This window comes from Cydia strobilella, chromosome 27, assembly GCF_947568885.1.
Source record: "Cydia strobilella chromosome 27, ilCydStro3.1, whole genome shotgun sequence".
Classification (NCBI taxonomy): Eukaryota; Metazoa; Arthropoda; class Insecta; order Lepidoptera; family Tortricidae; genus Cydia; species Cydia strobilella.
The window spans coordinates 1692860-1712833 of NC_086067.1; the positions used below are offsets into that span (position 1 = coordinate 1692860).

Below are 19974 nucleotides of genomic sequence, written 5' to 3' on the forward strand. Positions count from 1 at the left end.
CGCCTCTATTGTCAAGGCGCTAAGTGCGTGTTCAGATATTTTTGAGCAACTCGGCCGCTCCGATATATCTGATGGCGACTGTACAAGCAAAAAAACACATCAACAATTGTAAAATGATGTCAGTCGCACGTGCATTTCGCTCGTATTTGTCTTGTCCGTAAGTCCGTACATTTATCGTCGCGAGCGAGACACACCGGCGACTGTAGGCCGAGCACATTATTGACGCGACATTATCTCGCCGCGAGATAGACTACCCGTCTTTTACTAACTGTATGAATTAAAGGGGGACGGGTGGTCTATGTCGCGGCGAGATACTCTCGCGCCAATCATGTGCTAGCCCGGCAGATATCATATAGATATTATTTTGATGTCACAATCACAATGTATATAAGTTAGAATTTTTCTCTAGGGCTAATGAAAATAAATGTACACATGGTTTATCTAAGAAAACATTATTCATGGAAAAATCTCAAATGGCATTAAAAGTATTATCTTTTCTTGATGAAAAAGATAATTTAATCGTATAGTGTAAATGACATTGTAAATCCGAAAATAATGAGTTTTTAATACAAGCCCTGTATAGGGATCTATTTGACTGTGACATTTTAGCTTAAGTCAAATACATAAAATAATAAAATAATACCGGAAAATAATAATTACTAGCTTTTGCCCGCGACTTTGTCTGCGTGGAGTTAGTAAGTTGATTTCAAACAGACACATAGTGATAAAAAACATAATTCGAAAGACGTCAAGTTCGAAATAAAGAATTTAAATTTCAATTCAATTCAATAATTAATAAACTTATATCAAAGAGGATATAATAGGATAGAGCGGTACTGTCATAGTAAATTTTGTAACCACAGTAAATTCACTGCCATCTATCGACACACGATTAAAACAAAAAATTAACATGTATATAAATACCATAAAATGTATTATGGATAAATGATTTTTTTATTTGCATTAATTATTTTTATATTATTTAGACCCATGTTCTTTCACTGATGTGCGTTAAAATTGTTAAATAACAAACGAAACTGTCAACGCCATCTATCCGAGAGTAGGCCAAAGGTAGTGGCGCCATCTGATCGAAAATCAAATTTTCTTGATTTTTGAGGCACGTTTTTTCCTTAGACTGTTAGACTATTACGGAGTTATATCTATCTTTGCTTATATTAACCGGGATATGGACCGTGATTACCTTTTGTATTGTTTTTGAGCTCCCGATATTTCGACGCAGTTACAGGAGCTTAAAAGGTAATCACGGTCCATATATATCCCAGTTGATATTAAGTCTAGTGAAACCAACCGTGAATAATTCAAAATTTATCGTAATTAATAATTAATAACAACTTATGACGTAAAATATTGTATTAGAAAATAAAAAATCTTAAGAATTTGTTTGATATTCTCCAAACGTTTGCACATGAAGTGATATTTCTTAAATACGTTACGTACGAGTACATAATTCAAAACATGTCTACGTTGCAATTCTGTATTGCATTAAGGACAATAGCTCATTTAAATTCATAAGTTCATGCGACACTTCGACTACTTTGAGGATAATGCCTTTATAAAGTGACAAAGATTATATGTTTGTTTCTATTATATTGCGTAAATGGTCTGACCGAGTGCGAAATACCGAAGTTCTGCGACGAGCCAAGGTCGGTGGAATAGAGGCTTACCTAATGCGTCGACAGCTTCGGTGGTGCGGTCACGTATCACGTATGGCGGAGGAGAGAGTGGCGAAGCGCATCTTTTTTTCTGAACTAGAGGAGGGTAAGCGGAAACCTGGCGGACAACTCCTCCGATAAAAAGATGTTCAGAAACAAAACATGAAAAGATGCAACATCGAGCCCTCTCAGTGGGAAGGTTTGGCAGCACAGCGTCCTGAGTGGCGCAGACTGGTGCAGGACAAAGTCCGCGATTTCGAGGAGCAACGCATAGTTGACCTCACCTAAGCGCGACGAGCTGAAAGCACGCCAGCCTGCTTCCATTCATTACCATTATGTGGCTGGTGTTCTCACGTGCTCTCAATGTGCATGGGAGTTCGCCTCGAAGATCGGCTACGTCAGCCATATTCGGGCGCACGAGCGCCGTGCTAACTGAAACGGTTAGCTCCTAGTTACTAGGAGTCGAAGTGGTCGCCATGGTCGAAATCGGCCGGAAGGATCATCATCATCATTGCGTAAATCCAGGAATTTAAAAGAAACGAAACATTTGGCGCGCCGCGTGAAACTTGCAACATATGGGATGGCCGTCGCACGGGAGTTTACCTTTTATCTCAATTCCTCTGGAAATAATAATTTAGTTAAAAATTTGTACGTCAAATCCCTCGGCAAAATCATTCTTAGCTATTTTATACTAAAATCATACGGCTATGGTATGCAGGGTAACGATATATACACGGTGGCTAAAAAAAATAGGTGCATTCCCGTTGCCAAGGAGGCTTCTGAGCAACTTTTACTATGGGACCAACCCCGAAATCGCGAAAAAAAATTTGGCTGTTTCATACATTTTGGCTGGTCCATTTTCTGGAACTGGTAACTTTTTTTTCGCTTTCGTGGTTTGTCCCATAGTAAAAGTTGCTCAGTATAATCCCAAAACCACCCTGGCAACGGAAATGCACTTATTAATCCCAAAACCACCCTGGCAACGGGTATGCACTTTTTTTAGCGTGTATAACTGAAAATATATAAAATGTAACATGTTTTTGTGTTTTTTCTCTACCGGGCGAACTTTTTTAAGGTTTCGGTTCGTGTCTCCACTTGCAAATATGTGGTATTTTCTATAAAAAGGGACCTCATTGTCGATGACGCTTACGCCATTATAAACGTTGCTCCGATATAAAAACAATGTCGCGCGACGCTGTGCGGCGTAAGCGCCATCGACAATAAGGTCCCTTTTCAAAGAAAATGCCAAATATAGTCAGTTTCCGTTTGGATTTGGTGTTGATTAAAACGCGTAAATTCAATATAAAACAACTATTCAGCGTTTCCCTTAATTGGGGATTCGCGCATTACTCATACTTTTATTTAACTTGCAAATTTTGTTTGTAATATGTTAGCATGTAGGTAAGTTGGGTGACAATGCAGTATTATGGTACCATCGAGCTGATCTGATGATGGCGACATGAGGTGGCCGTGGGAACTCTGTGATAAAACAGAGTAATTGTGTTTGGGTTTATTAGAATAGGCTAGATGACAAATTTTTATTAATGGTATCAATCGATCAGGTTTATTTTTAGGATCAAATGTATATATGGGTCCCATTGCATTAAAGCAATACAAAAGTCAGAAATAATAGTCAAACCCCGACAGTCGTACTTCACTCGCGAAACGCTTCTAACAAAACGATAAATGAACGTGACGTCAAGTTCACTGAGAGCCCATTTTGAATGTATGGACAAAATAAGAAAATTGCGTTTTTGTCGGTGAAATATTGCGTTTATGTATATAGTTGCCGTACAATTTTTTTTTGGTAAAATGTAAGGAATCGAATGGTACCCTTACTTATTTTCTTTTTGGAAGTTGAAAACTTGAAGTCCTGTATTTTTGTATTATTTCCATATATTATTTAAATATCTACATTATTGTTTTAAATTGCTAATTTGCTATCTATGTTACTAGATTTTGTTATAAAATTCAACATGTGTCATCATCCCTATTGTCACGATGAATGAGTTGCCTGTTGAAATGCAGACAGCCATAAAATGAAATTTTTGACAAAAAATATTTTAAATCTAATTGTTAAATCGTATGGCAAACAAGATTCGAGTCGCTTAAAATATTAGAAAGTAATAAGTAAAAAATTAAGGAACTATATCCAATGGCCCATAGGGCTGCGTATTCACTAGTAGCTAGCAAGTTGTTAAATAGTATATTTGTGCTAAACGGTACAAAAACCCAAACATTTACTTCAAAACAGCTGGTTTCGTGTCAACCTTGGCTCTAGACTACACACCCCTGGCGGTTACACACCTCTTTATTAACTTAATTACGACTTAACACGCCGCTAGTTACCTCTGTAACCGGCTATTCCAAGAGAAAATTGATGAGAAAAAACAAAAGACGGGCGCGAATGGCTTAGTTTTTTTTTACAACCGGCCAGTGCGCGCGGTGGCTGCACTATGCAGGTTTGCCATGTTACTCCCCATTTCATTGATATAGTTGGTCAAACCAAATTGTCAGTAAATAAGAAAAAATAACTACTCATTCTTTTCTTTTGGGTGCTAGTACTAGTGTAAGAAAAAGATGTATGATTCTCTCTGTCTATGTTTGAAATGAGACAGTCCTTTGACAAACTATATTTATGACTTAATAACTGAACCCTTAGGTATGACTTAATTTTTTAATTTTTTACACGATTATGCTTTAACATTTATTAAAGATTTTTATATTGTTTTGACACGACCTTAACGATTGCTCACATTAGTGTGTTAATGACATCAAAAACAAAATGATTAATCCAAATCGGCCTCCTGCAAATGATTTTTGCAACATTATTTATATTTCGCAGATAAAATATGCTTACGCAGCATGCGCTTAAAGATAAATTTACTCTCGAGCTTTCCGGATGTTCAGTGGAAGGTCGTTCCATAGGCGTATCGCCTGAACAGTGAAAGAGTTGGTCAGGAAACCGGAACGATGAGGGGAAATAGAAATCTTAAGGCTACGGACGGTACGGAGAACACAACTAGGGCGAGCAGTAACAAATTTATGGATCTGAGATATTCAGGTGTAGTAGTAGTTATTACATACATGCACTTTCCCTTCGTTTATAGTCAGTTTAAAGTTGGAGCTATCGTTTCTGGAAATCTGTCGTTTCATGGCATTACATTAAGGATATTTAAAAGATTCTTATCACTTCTTTGCTCAGAGAACAAGCGGTTGTTAACTAATTATCAAAGATAGATATAACTCCGTAATAGATGGATACAGTCTAAGGAAAAAACGTGCCTCGAAAATCACGAAAATTTGATTCTCGATCAGATGGCGCCACTAGTTTTGGCCTACACTCGTATAGAGGGCGTTGACTGTTTCGTTTGTTATTTATAATTTTAACGCATACCAGTGAAAGAACATGGGTCAAAATCATATAAAAATAATTAATGCAAATAAAAAAATCATTTATCCATATTTAAATACATTTTATCGTATTTTTATAAATATTTATTTTTAGTTTAAAAGTGTGTCGACAGATGGCAGTGAATTTACTGGGGTTACAAAATTTACTATGACAGTACCGCTCTAGTATAAGTTACTCTATGCTAATTATATTACTTATTCTCATCTATTTATCTCTTATGTAAGCGTGTATGTATATGCTACATAATTATTAGAGGTGAAAACACCAGACATCATTAAATAAAGGATTTAATACATAAAACCACTGAAAACAGGCATAGCTTAGGTAAATCACACTCCGACGCCGCAATGGCGAGCGATCCTCGTCTGACAGTTCGGGACGCGCCAATCGTAGTGTGCATGGAGACTATATAAAGGAGCCAAATCTCTATGTATGAAAAGTGTCCATCAAAAAACAGTAATTAGGCGGCGCCACCATACACCGAAATACTACCAAAAACAACCTACGTAATTTGGTCGGGTTATTTGTTGGTTCTTGTTATACTCATGTCCCAGAGCCTAACTAGCGCCACCGGAGAGATTAGGAACTATTATTTAAAGCTGAAAGCGGTCACTTTTGCAACAATTCTGCCATAAGAGATTGGCATCCTTTCTATACCATCCATAGTTTGCTGGCTAGTAAATATTTACGATTAGATACCATTGAAGTACATATTAGTCAAATGTGACCAAACTACCACCATGAGTCACTGACAGTGTCAAAACTGACATATACGTTAATGTTACGTAATTTACTTTCAATACATCTCGCCGCACTAATAAATAAATAATAAAATAAAAATCATTTATTTCGGACCACAGAAATCCATAACAGGTTAGTCGAACATGCAGGAACTTAAAACTATGTTAGATACTGTAAGAGTAAAAACACCAGAGCACCATTATAACAAATATTTATTAGAGAATCACAAAATATGGGAGTTTAGTTGTGGATAGTATGTGGCGCGTACGACGCCCAGAAACCGATCAACAAGATGGACGACGCTTCTTAGTGATGTGACATTCCGGTTGTCGTAGTGATGTGACGACCGATAAATGACGATGCCGCCTTTTAGCTCGGCCATCTCCTGACCCGACCTACGCCCCGAAGGTCACTGCTAGCCGTGCCGCCACTGGAGACAGCCGCTGCCAACAAAATCGCAGCAAGCTGGGCCTCCACCAGGTGGCGGTAGCCTCCATCTGTTCGTTATTCTGCGAATTGAACAAGCATCTTTTATGCTCAGCCGATACACAAGGCTTGGTCCTTTTAAGTAATTGACTCAAGTTCCGTTGAAACAGTCTATTTCGTTATCGTCAACTTACACCAAGACATTTAGTTCTATTTTAATCGAATTGGGGTAAGGCTAAGGTCAGCTGACTGAACTAAATGTAAGATTGCATGACCAGGCTAGGAACCAAATATTCCGTGGTACCTACAAGAGGTGTTAGCATTTGCAAGACTGCTCGGTACTTGCTCGAAATACACAAAAGGTATACTAAACCTTTCATGTGCATATGACACCAAGAGGATAGAAATACCAATTAATTATTTATGCAAGTAATAAAATATTGACATCTAGCGGCGGGTAGATAAACCACTTTTGCAACGCAATCTAACATAAATTATTTTCTTGTGAATAACGTCATAACTTGGAAGGATTTATTTGATATTTATTTATAACCTTCTTGTATAATGTACCCATGCAGGTAACCCAAACCTTCCATGAGCGGTGCGTTTCATACTGACCGCTAAACGTAACAAAGATGTTTTGCGTTGTTTTAAAAGCAAAGACTTGGAACAAACTCACAGTTGGGTCGTCCGTTGTAGGATATAAGACTCCTTCGCACGCACGCACAACAATGCGTACAACTCGTGAGTGGCTAACATGGGACACGTCTCATGCGTGTGCATAGCTGCCCTCCGATGCAGCACATGAAAACAGCATAAACTCTTGTTTACGAACCTCTGTAACATACGTGTGAAAAGACTAGGTTCCTTAACATAACAAGGCGTGATAATTTACCCTTGGAACTATAGCCAGCGACAGGCTTTTAGCATTAGTATAATACCAATGTTGTCCAAATAACTGTGATAAGGTTACGACGATCCATAAATGCACAATTGGCACAGTTAGACCCTTTCGATCACAGGTCCGGCTTGATAGCCATAAAATCATACCGTAAATAACAATGACAGTCAAAATTTGTCTACTTCTGTAAAAACATGAGACAGATGCAATTATGTTTGGACAGAACTCATGGGCGCTCTTTAGCAACATTGTTATAAATTACATAATCACCTTTAGTCGTGACATAATCAAGTACTTCATGTCACCGCTTTCTAGCATCGTGACTAATGGCAGTTATCCACAGATTTAATTATTAGACAAAAACATTACCGTGTTAAAATACCATATGCAGGCTAGGATACCACTGCCCTTGTAGGCGCAACGACCGTAGAAGTCGGCCCTTCACGATAAGATTGTCACGGAGCGTGTTGCATGCACTCGTTTCAACTGGGCATTCCGAACAGGCACTCCCTCAACTCTACTGGATCCGGAACTTCGTCAGCGATCTCTAGAAGGTATAAGTGCAAGCAACCCTTTCAAGGTAATCTTAAGATCATCAGTCTTAAAACATACTTTTGTGAAACAAGGTCTCAAGCCAACCTCTCAACAACAAATAAGCAACCAATAATAACAACTAGCCTCTGAAGGTAGTCTAATAACACATGCAATGGTCCGCCTCTTAAGGCCTGCACTGCAGATAGTAATAACAACTAGCCTCTGAAGGTTAGTGACAAGCAACAGGCCGCCTCTTAAAGCCTATGTTGCGATTACCGGCGCCAGGAACTAGCCTCTTAAGGATAGCATCCCTTGCCGAAAGTCTTATATCACATGCAATGGTCCGCCTCTTAAAGCCTGCACTGCAGATACCAGTAACAAACTACCCTCTTAAGGATAGTGACAAGCAACAGACCGCCTCTTAAAGCCTATGTTGCGATTACCGGCGCCAGGAACTAGCCTCTTAAGGATAGCATCCCTTGCCGAAAGTCTTATATCACATGCAATGGTCCGCCTGATATTAAGCAGTCTCCGTAGGCTATGTACACCTACTACTCCAAAGGAGCTACATGCATGTTGCCAACCATAACACTCCGCACCCTCGTTGAGCTCTGGCAACCTTACTCACCGGCAGGAACACAACAATATCTCCATATAATGAATTACTTGAACATATACCTGGCATCCATAACCATTTAACTTTAAAATATTATTCATGTCCAGTTGGGTTCATTATAGAGGCCTGAGCCGATAGCCACAAGCCAGTATGGTAATTCAATTCAAGAATCATTGCTGTCAAATTTCTGGAAATTACACAACCCAAAAACATACTAACAAAGCATTAGTTCAGTTGCAATAAGCATGTATAAGAACACACACACACACATATAAGGAACAGCAATTAATTTCTCCTTATCGGTGTTAAACACTTGTAACCGATATTGTCCTCCAGTGTTTTTGAAAACTTGAAATCTATTTTAATTTGACTGTAAGGATAAAGTATTAAGTAGCACTCATTGTTAATCATGAAACATAATACCAGCATACATAAGGTATCAATCTAGGCTAAATTTACATTACCCAACTTGTTTTGTAAGCCTTTTTACTTGAATGTAAATCTCACCATAACACAACTGTAGAAATGATTATAGCATTGTGTTAATATGTTATGTACACATAATCACATATGTATCTGAAAGCACATGGATCACAAAACACAACACATAAGTGAGGCAGTGAATATCAACCACCATGGTCCCGGTGCATTGTTAGGTGTTGGACCGGCCAACAAGACTTCTTCCAAGGATTTAAGTATTTTATTCATACCAATATCAAAAGCAATGGTAACATTGGCAACTGTCAGCCCGTGTCCTGTGATATTCTGCTGTGAATATTGTAATACATACACGCCAGCAGCTTTATACTTCAATATTTTTCAGACAGTCATGATCATTGACCACTGAGGTACATAAACTGCAATAGATAGATAGGCATCTGAAAGCAAACACACAACACAAACACAAGGCACGCCGGCAGCACGTAGGCATAATTTTGGCGCTAAACTTGGACTTCGTGTTTAATAGTCCTTAACTGATGAGTGGTGTTGGTGCATTTACTGATTACAATCAGATTAATTCTGTTATATAACGATAACGTTCACATCAATGAAACAAGGAAAGGACTACGCGCGGTTAATTTCGTAATGCCAATTTCCGACAAATTATATCGTAGTAGGCGAAGATTATTATCTCACTTCTGAAGCTGTAAGAGTAAAAACACCAGAGCACCATTATAACAAATATTTATTAGAGAATCACAAAATATGGGAGTTTAGTTGTGGATAGTATGTGGCGCGTACGACGCCCAGAAACCGATCAACAAGATGGACGACGCTTCTTAGTGATGTGACATTCCGGTTGTCGTAGTGATGTGACGACCGATAAATGACGATGCCGCCTTTTAATACAATTAATTATTACTTAACTTACTAGATATCTACAACTACAATACATACTAGGGAACGATGCAGGCTCGACCAGTGCTGCATATAGCGACTATCGAGCCTACCCGCTATCACACTCAGGATACTGTTGCTACTGCCAAGCACTGCGACGCGTCGCGGCGGCGCGCTTTCTTATTGTGGCAAAGAAACCGTCTACCTGCGCGTCCGCGAACATGCCTGACGCGCTGCAGAAGCGAGGCAGACGCAACAGCACCCTGAAGGCGTTGTTGAACTGTACCCGAAGGGCGCTGATCGATCTTTGCGAAAAATTAGCCCACAAGCTGCAGGTATAAAGAGAGGTACAGTAGGCTCTAAAGAGAGTTATTTTGACCTGAGCTGTACAACCTCTGAACCTATGAAACTACTAATATGCGAGTAAGTAACGAAAGTAAGTTACGTTCTCGATAGCGTTTGTCAGTGCCAAACTGGTGGTAGCCACACATATTTATAATGACGCTTTAAATTTAAAAATAATTGAGGTATGCTACAGGGAAGCCATCACATATGTGAACATTTTATAAGTGCGAAAGAGGCAAACTGCAAATGCAAAAAAAACGTGACCACTTTTGAGCTTCGTAGCCGCTAACGGCCGCTTGTATGTACCAAAACATAAGCATAGAGGATTGAAAAATACGAAAATTTGTATTCAAGAGATACGGTGGGTGGTTTTGAGCTTCGTAGCGGCCGCTAACGGCCGCTTGAATGTACCAAAACATAAGCTTCCTCCTCCCCCTCCTTGCGTCGTATTCCTCAGTATTGAGGGTCGTGCCCTCCCCTTTTGTATCACTTTCTCTCTTACGATCTTTCTCCATCTGCTTCTGTCTTTGGCGGTGTGGAGAGCCATGTGAACTGTGGAGTCAAGAGCGGTGCGGATCTGGTCAGACCAACGTATTGGACTGCGTCCCCTTCCAGGCCTTTTCCCTTCCACTTTGCCGCCAAAACATAAGCTTAGAGGACTGAAAAATACGAAAATCTGTATTCAAGAGATACGATGGGTGGTTATATCTTGGAATTACATAAGCAAATAATTCACATTTTATTCTTGAATTCAATACTACCAAATCTTCCAATGACACGACATCATTGCGATTTTCGTCACGCTTTTCATTTTTGACAGGCGATCTTGTACATTCTAAAGCTGTGGATAAAAAAAAGTGTGTGCGTGTAATTACTGAGCGTAACTTCCGTCAGCCGCCTAAAGAAGTTTTACTTCTTAAATAAGAATGTCATTTCCATGACTTAACCCTTCCTATGCCCCTGTCAAAAAATTGCTACTAAATAAATAAGGCATGGAGACTATATAAAGGAGCCAAATCTCTATGTATGAAAAGTGTCCATCAAAAAACAGTAATTAGGCGGCGCCACCATACACCGAAATACCAAAAACAACCTACTTAATTTGGTCGGGTTATTTGTTGCCTTATATGGTTCATGTTATACTCATGTCCCAGAGCCTAACTAGCGCCACCGGAGAGATTAGGAACTATTATTTAAAGCTGAAAGCGGTCACTTTTGCACAGGGACCGGACAACCCTTTCCGCGATAAAACCCTTTCAATGGGCAACACTTAAACACGGCTAACACATTGAAAGACTTTCCCTTTTGAACTGCAAGCCCATTCATACCCTTACCTTTGACTATTTAACCCTTACCGAAAAGCTAACCAAAAATAAGGCTAGCCCTCAATAAGGGTTACCCTTATCTTTAAGCGCTTTTTATAAAGGTTTCCCTTTGCGTGAAAGAGACAGGATTAGTATATATCTACGGTAGTGTATGAAAAGGAAAGAAAATACGTGCCTAGTCAAAGAATGCCGCCGTCGTCGCCGACGATCGCTCGGATTCGAAGTAATGTGTGCTTTATGAACAAGGTAGACGACTTAAATTAGCACGCTTATATGCTAAAAGGGAAGCCCTTTATAAGGCTAACCCTTATAAGCAATATGCAAGGTGTTGGTGAGCGGATGATAAGGGTTTTGTAAGGGTATTTGGGCTACCGATTACTCAAATGTGGTAGCTTTATATAAGGGTTTTTAAAAGCAAAACAAAGGGTTTCAAAGGGTATGGCGAGTTAAGCCTTATGCAATACCCTTATAAAACCCCGATAAGGGATAGCGGGCCGGTCCCTGCTTTTGCAACAATTCTGCCATAAGATTGGCATCCTTTCTATACCATCCATAATAAGGGTTCCCTTTGTTTGACATAATTAATGAAAGTCATAATGTAATGATTGTCAGATTAACATTAGTCATAATTCTGAAACCGTTAACATTTCAGGATTTTCGTTAGGTTATCCTGTAGATAGGTTAGGTTAGGTTTGTTTTAATGCAATTCTAAAAAGTTACGCGTTTCTGAGAAAAAACAAATTATGACTAACGAAAATTCGGAGAAGCAATACATTTGACAACTATATGAGAAACAATAAAGATCCAAATTAATAACTTTGGAATTATAAATTACAGTCCAAATTGACTGGGACGGATACGGGACAAGGCATTAGAGAAGTTAATTCGATTTCGCATATTCGCATCTTGAACATTTGCATTTGCGAATGTGAAAAGACATTCGTGACTTCATTTCTACTTAAGTACCTACACACACTTTGTGGTAAGCGTGAATAGATATTACTTTAAGAACGATTTTCTGCCACATTTATATTAGACACATAATAGGTAAGTACTAACTATTATTTACATTGTGTTTGCGCGATTAAGTAAGCGGTGCTTTACAAAGTGAGCTAATACTCTAAGACCCATTTGCACCATTCCACTAACCCAGGTTAACCGGTTAATCCTGGAGTAACCATAATTACCAGTACAATTTGACACTGGATTAACGGTTTAACCCAAGCATACTGAGAAGAAATAAGAGCTTGGTAAAAGGTATCGTATTCACAACACGCTATTACTTTTTTAGGGTTCCGTACCCAAAGGGTTAAAAACGGGACCCTATTACTAAGACTCCGCTGTCCGTCTGTCTGTCTGTCACCAGGCTGTATCTCACGAATCGTGATAGCTAGACAGTTGAAATTTTTACAGATGATGTATTTCTGTTGCCGCTCTAACAACAAATACTAAAAAGTACGGAACCCTCGGTGCGCGAGTCCGACTCGCACTTGGCCGGTTTTGTATATTAGTGAATGAGACAACAATCCGCCATTACTTTCGTCCGACTCGCACTTGGCCGGTTTTTTAGTATAAGCAGGACCACTTATTTCAGTTGCATCCACAATTACGTCCAGTACTCCAGTATAAAATAAATAAATAAAAGAAATCCATAGTAAGTGAGTTAAATAATTAAATAAATAAATAAAATAAAAATAATTTCAAAAGCTTAAGAGTACCGGCAAGCTCGGCCGAATTGCACCTTTCCACCTAAGTATATTCCTATATATCTTTTTAAATGTTTTAATCGTTATTCTTGCGTTTTGATACCTAAAGAGTGCCTATATAATGATTAAAAAATGATTTATGTAACCTGTAAGACGGCTCAAAAATAAGCAAACTTTTAAACACCAGTTTAAAAAGATACTGCTTGAAAAACAAAAAAACAGGGATACCATACGGCTTTTTGGTTGCTGATTTCAGGATCTAATCGGTATTGCTATGAGATCTTGTACCGAACCTTTCGCGCTTTCTCACTCTTATTTTATGGCCACTACTATTTTTATTTCTATGTTTATGCTTATTTTCTGTTTTATTTATGTATTTTATTTCAGAACTTTCTAACACCACTCAACTACACACTTTTTACAGTACCGTATACTTATCACCGTCATATTTACCTAACTGTAACGTGATCTGGGTTCCGGCAGAATATCAGTGCTCCGCTCAATAGAGTGGAGCGTATAGCTGAGTCGGAACCCTTTTGTTGTTGCTGCAATGCACACAGCGTGCAGCTAACCACTAAAAACTAATTTTTTCGTGTTTAAGTAAAAAAAAATTTGTTAATTTAATTTAGTACATAAGTTTTGTTCTGACTGCAATGTACCTACTTATACTTTACACTAAAATTGTGTGTTTTGCAGCATCCAAATAAACGTTTTATCTATCTATCATCTATCTTATGATTATGATTATATAGGAATCGTAACCTACTTCATCTGAAACACTTCAAAAACTGTATTGTCTGCATAACGACAGTGCTGTATAATTACAACATTTATCTCTAGTCATCAAAGTAACCACTTCAGTTTTATCTGATCACTACAATGTTGCAGAGGCCACTGCAGTGAGTGATTTAAAATAATATACTTTACATAGTGAAATCATAGAAACTCTTAAAGCCTAAAGTCAGGCTATATCTCGTGAACCGTGATAGCTAGACAGTTGAAATTTTCACAGATGATGTATTTCTGTTGCCGCTACAACAACAAATACTAAAAAGTACGGAACCCTCGGTGGGCGAGTCCGACTCGCACTTGTCCGGTTTTTTCTATATACTTAGAATGTTTTTTTTTATTTATTTTTTAATGATGTATAGGCAGGCGTTTGACCACGATCCCACCTGATGGTAAGCGATGATGTGGTCTACGGTGGAGCACGCTTACCTATTGAAGAGCCCCAAATTGTACTCATGCGGAAACACAGACTCGGGCAGGGCGTTCCACTCATTGGCAGTTCGCATAAGAAATGTGGAAGCAAAACGCTTCGTGCGTATTTTTGGAGTTCCTACCATGAAGCGATGCCGGAGTGCCGTTTGTCGTGTGGTCCGATGGTAAAAATGGGACGGAGGAATAAGGTTGTGCAGTTCCTCGGCACACTCTCCGAAATGTATCCTATAAAAGATCGACAGGCTGGCAACCTTGCGACGATGCTCCAGACTTTGGAGTCGAGCATTCGTCAGATTGCTGTCATTGATGATTCTCTTGGCCCTCCTCTCAACTGACTCGAGTGCCTCAAGCTGGTACTTTGCAGAGCAGAGAGAACAGTATTCTACACACGATCGGACTTGTGCTTGGTAAAGGTCGAGCAGCTGCCTAGGTGTAAAATACTGCCTCACCTTGTTGAGGATGCCTAGCTTTTTTGCCGCTAACTGTGCTTTCGACTCGATATGCGGGCCGAAGTTGAGTTTCGAGGTCAGCGAGATTCCGAGCAGCTCAAGATGGTCGGTTAACGGAAGGGATACATCTCGGAAAGTAGGAGTGAGATGGAATGGACTCCGTTTAGCGGAGATAAGACACGCCTGAATGATTTTCAATCTTTGTATTATCTAATATTTGTACTGTCTATCATGACTTGTCCATTCTAAAAGAGGCATTAGATTTGCTTAGCAATACAAATAAAACGGCAGAAAATATTCAAGCCATTATCATCTTTATATCAATGTGGTAAGATTTATACCGATAGAAAAACTCGCGGTTGAAAGTCACTGAACATTTTAGTACCTTATCACACTTCGAAAATACATATTTGAATCGCCATGGCATATAATGGTTTACTGCGACAAAGTACTAAGTTGTGCTGTACGTTAGAACAATAAAATGCGTGTAAAGTGACTATTTTAATGATAATTATCAAGTGTCAAGCTATTTCTCTCGAAGCCATGATCATGCCATGATGCCCATGATTGCGAAAACTTTTGCATAAATAAATTATACTATGTCAAAGTGATTTGTCAGTTTATTGTTTTTCTTTTATACTCATATAAACCTATTTGAAGTTAGTGACAGCCCTGTTTTTTCTAATCACCCCATATGACGTGTCTATCGACCCCGTTTTACGGATATGACGAAATCGGGTAGTTTTTCTCGATTTTCTCTAAAATAAGCGGGTTTAATTTAAAAATACGTATGCAAAATCGAAGAACCAAGTAAGACTTATACAAAAAAGTTAACTTAATTAATTAAGATACTTGAATTCCTTCTGAAAATCGAGCTTGTAGTTTAAAATCATGTCTATTCACCTCGTTTTACGGTAGTCAGTTACTTGGGTCGACCAACTGGACGCCGTCCTGTTGGTCGTCCTAGATATCGTTGGGCGGATGGAGTGGAGGCGGATCTCCGTGAGCTCGGCGCCGGCGAAAGCTGGCGTGATATTAGACCGCGGGCCAGGACCAGATTTCCATGACCAATCGCCTCCCGGGCGAAAACTCGTATAACGGCTATGTATGATGAACCCTCGTGAACGTCAGCTGCCGCTCCGTTGGTGGGTTGAGGAGTGGCAGCAAATAAAGTCTATTAAATTTTTTTTGTCATCTTCTCCCGCTTGATACTTTGTCAGATGATAGTTTAGATGCTATTGTGAATAAACAAAATCGTCAGCTGATATATGTGCTTCATAAGCGCACGTACTTAAAAGACTGAAACCGCAAGAAAAAAAACCGACCAAGTGCGAGTCGGACTCGCGTTCCAAGGGTTCCGTACATTACACAATTTAAACAATGTATTTTTTATGTGAAACATGAGTGAAATGTCTTTAAAAAACCCGTAGCGGTCGGATCAAAAACTAAGTAATTAAGTCCGACTCACGCTTGACTGCACATTTCTAATAGGTTTTCCTGTGATCTATAGGTAAAGATCTATTTTGTGTATTTTTTTAGAAACGGAGCGAGGGAGGGAACGGTCATTTTCTGCCTATTTTCTTGAATAACTTCTAAACTGTTTATCCTAAAATTATAGAAAAAATATATTTGAGATTCTCATAATGAGCTCTTTCATTTGATATATAACATGATATTTGATACATTTGATATATATTTTACGTTACATGTCCGTCTTTGGGTTACAAACTTACATATATGTACCAAATTTCAACTTAATTGGTCCAGTAGTTTCGGAGTAAATAGGCTGTGACAGACAGACAGACAGACAGACGCATGAGTGATCCTATAAGGGTTCCGTTTTTTCCTTTTGAGGTACGGAACCCTAAAAACCGCAGTGCGTTCTAAGCCTTATTCAATTTTATTATATAGTATTCTTTATTTCTGTTGAAGTAACTGAGAAGATGCCTTGATAAATATATTATAAAGAATTACCAAGGTAATGTAGCTAGCTCTAGACACAAGATATGTGATAATTATCTTGTCTAGTCGTTAAATCTAGATCACAAGTGCGCTATTATCGGAAGATAAGATAATCGATATTAATGCGTTTAATGTAAGTGCGATTTGCTTATCGATTCAATAGTTAATGTGTAACCTAGCGTATTATTTAAACCACATTTCACAGTAAATAGTGTATTAAAGGTGAACTTAATACGAGAAGGTATTCTCTGCCCTTCAACCATTTCAGGTATAGTCTGCATCTTATCAAATGATTTTTTCGCCAAACCTAATCTGTTAAACAAAAGCCTTTATTCCCTTTTTGCGTGCGCGTGCCCGTTGTTGGTGAGCGCGTGACCATTGTGTATCAGCGAGTGGCATGCGCTCACCAACAATGGCCACGCGCGCACCAATAATGGGCACGCGCACACACAAAAGGAACAAAGGCTTTTGTTTAACAGATTAGGTTTAGCGAAAAAAATCATTTAAGAAGATGCAGACTATATGATACGAGAGGTACGCTTTAAGGTTGTTTAGGGCGTCCGCTAGATGGCGCGGTTGCTCTGAGCGGGTAAGGGGGTTAACAAAAAAATGTGACGTTTTCAACCAAAAGGTACCACATTGTCGCTTGTCGATAAGGTTGATTTCTAATTGAAGCTATATGGAAATAGCGCCTTACTGACAAGCGACAATAAGTACCCTTTTGGTTGAAAATGGCACAAATAGTATGAGCGTTGCTAACTGGCGCGGGCGCGTGCACCGAATTGTAACTAACTACAATAGGGTCGATGACAATTTTTTATGAATGATATCAATGGATCAGGTTTGTTTTTGGGGTCAAATGTCTATATGAGACCCATTGCATTAAAGCAATACAAAAGTCAGAAATGATAGTCAAAGTCCGACAGTCGTACTTCATTCGCGAAACGCTCCTAACAAAATGATAAGTGAACGTGACGTTAAGGTCACTGAGAGCGTGAGAGCCCATCTTGAATGTTTGGAAAATAAGTAAAATTGCGATTTTGTCGGTGAAATATTGCGTTTATGCATATTATAGTTGCTTTGCTGTACAATCTTTTTTTGGATAAAATGCAAGGAATCGAATGGTATTTTCACTTTATTCTTTTTTGGTAGTTAAAAAAAGACTTTAAATTTTGGAACTTTTAGATCCTGTATTTGTTATCATTACCATATATTATTTTAATATCCACATTATTGTGATAAATTGTTCATTTGTTATCTATATTTTATTTTATTAACCGACTTCAAGATTTCAAAAGGAGGAGGTTCTCAATTCGGTTGTATGTTTTTTTTTATGTTTGTTACTCCATAACTGCGCCCGCTCCGTACGCCCGCGCCGACTAGCGGACGCTCTAAGCTTGAGTTCGACAAACAATGAGTTCTATTTCATTTATTCCATTGTTTTAATTCCTGTAGAATTTTTCTAGTGTTGTTTTAAACAATAGGTTTAACATAATAAATGATTCTTGTTAACAATTGAAAAGTGTTAATGGAAGAGTGATAGAGAGACAGACAGCATTTCGATTCATAGCGCGTATTTCTTCAGCTATCAAACTACCTAACAGATCTAAATCTGTGACAAACGATATTGGAATCTTTCTTGACAGCACTTAGATCTAGGCTAAGCCACCGTAAATCTGGATCTATATTTAGCTGCGCAACGCTCGGACGAACGAGATGTCAATGCTCGTCTGTATTGCTGTACCGTAAGAAAACAAATAATTATGATGAAGTATTATCGCTTTCCGCTGTCAGTCCGTCCACAGATCATATAAACAAAACAGAATTTATATAAAATATCGTAATAGACAAACTTTGAAATTCAGGAATAACTACATACCAATACATATACCCTAACAAAATTTTACTAGTAGATGTAGATGTAGTGTAGGGACGCCCGGCCGGAGCAGGCGGGCTGTCGAGTGTCGATCACATGTCGTGTTCATTCAGCACAATTCAAAGATTTTACTTGGTTTTCGCCATGTTGCGAATTTAGAAAAATCTTGAAGTCGGTTAAAAATAACCAACATCAAACATTACTTACGAGATGTAATAAAACTATATGAAAACAAAGTAACATGTAAAAATAGCCATCCTTACTTCGCCACACATATTCTCGAAAATTATTAAAACTATTTCATAACTCACATATTCGTAAATAAACTTTGTGTTGTTTTTAAACGTTTCGTTCCAAAAATAACTTTCAAAAACAGTAGATACCTACTTGTATACTTATTTCCAATTTGCTTATATCAAATACAACGCCCTAGTATGTTAGGAAATTATGATCAAATAAATAATTATTCGTAATCAATAAAGATAATAAACAAACTACTTCATTCATGTAAACGACATGAATTAATGTAGATATTAATTTGTAATGAGAACTCATTTCCTCATAATGACATAGGTAAATACACATTATCTAAAAACAGATTTGGGGTCCTTCCATTTACCCTAAAAGTAAAAATCACTCATAATGCACAAATTGTGATAATTAACATTTCTAATACTCACTCCTAATCGGATTATCTAGCAACCGGTAACATTTTGATTTGATTTCGATCAAATAATTAATAACCTACGAAATCACACTTCTATTTTTACTTTTGGCGCGAAACGGTCACGACGAGTTTTATTTTTAATTTTTATTTTTAAAACGCGTGCGTTCGCGTTGGCGCGCGGCTTGATACTGCTTGTTTTTATTATGATTTTTATCGGCGTTGACGTTATCAAGTGTAACATAAAATGACTGTTTATACGTTAAAACGATAACGAAATATGTTTTGTTATATTTGTATGCGGAATATGCGTTTCGTTACGAAGTTTCCATGATTGGAGAGGTCGCGAGATGAAATGTGCAGCGATTTACTTCCTATGACGAAAAATAAATGCTAACAATTACATGCAATTACTATTCGATATAGGAGTGTAGTGTCATCATCATCATCATTTCCTAGCCGATTTCGGCCACAGCGACTGCGTTTTACCACTGAGAGCGTCGCTGGTGCGCTCTCAGGTGACTGACAGGAGTGTAGTGTAACATGTATTTGAAGTGTACAGTCGAAGGCAAAAATATCGATGCAGACAAATGGCTCAAAAATATGTGAACACGAGTTTATTGTGAAACCTCTTAAGTGAGGAAGTACGTAAGATTCTATGTGAATCACTTATTCTCTCCAAACTGAATTATGGAGACATAGTGTATGGGCCACGTCTACTAGAGAAAACTCGTCGTCTTATACAACGAGTACAGAATGCCTGCTACCGTTTTTGTTATTCA

The 19974-nt window shown here is 38.4% G+C and overlaps 1 protein-coding gene across 2 annotated transcripts in view; it reads right to left on the bottom strand.

Annotated features, from left to right (window-relative positions):
* LOC134753640 (P protein-like) overlaps nucleotides 1-19974 on the bottom strand; it is a 96482-nt gene that overhangs the window by 68146 nt on the left and 8362 nt on the right. The window contains exon 1 of one of the 2 annotated variants that reach the window (XM_063689577.1): nucleotides 19273-19560. The exons of the other annotated variant lie outside the window; for it this stretch is intronic. The gene's annotated coding sequence lies outside the window, so the exon portion shown is untranslated. Of the gene's footprint in view, nucleotides 1-19272; nucleotides 19561-19974 lie in introns of those variants that run through there. 2 annotated transcript variants of the gene reach the window in all.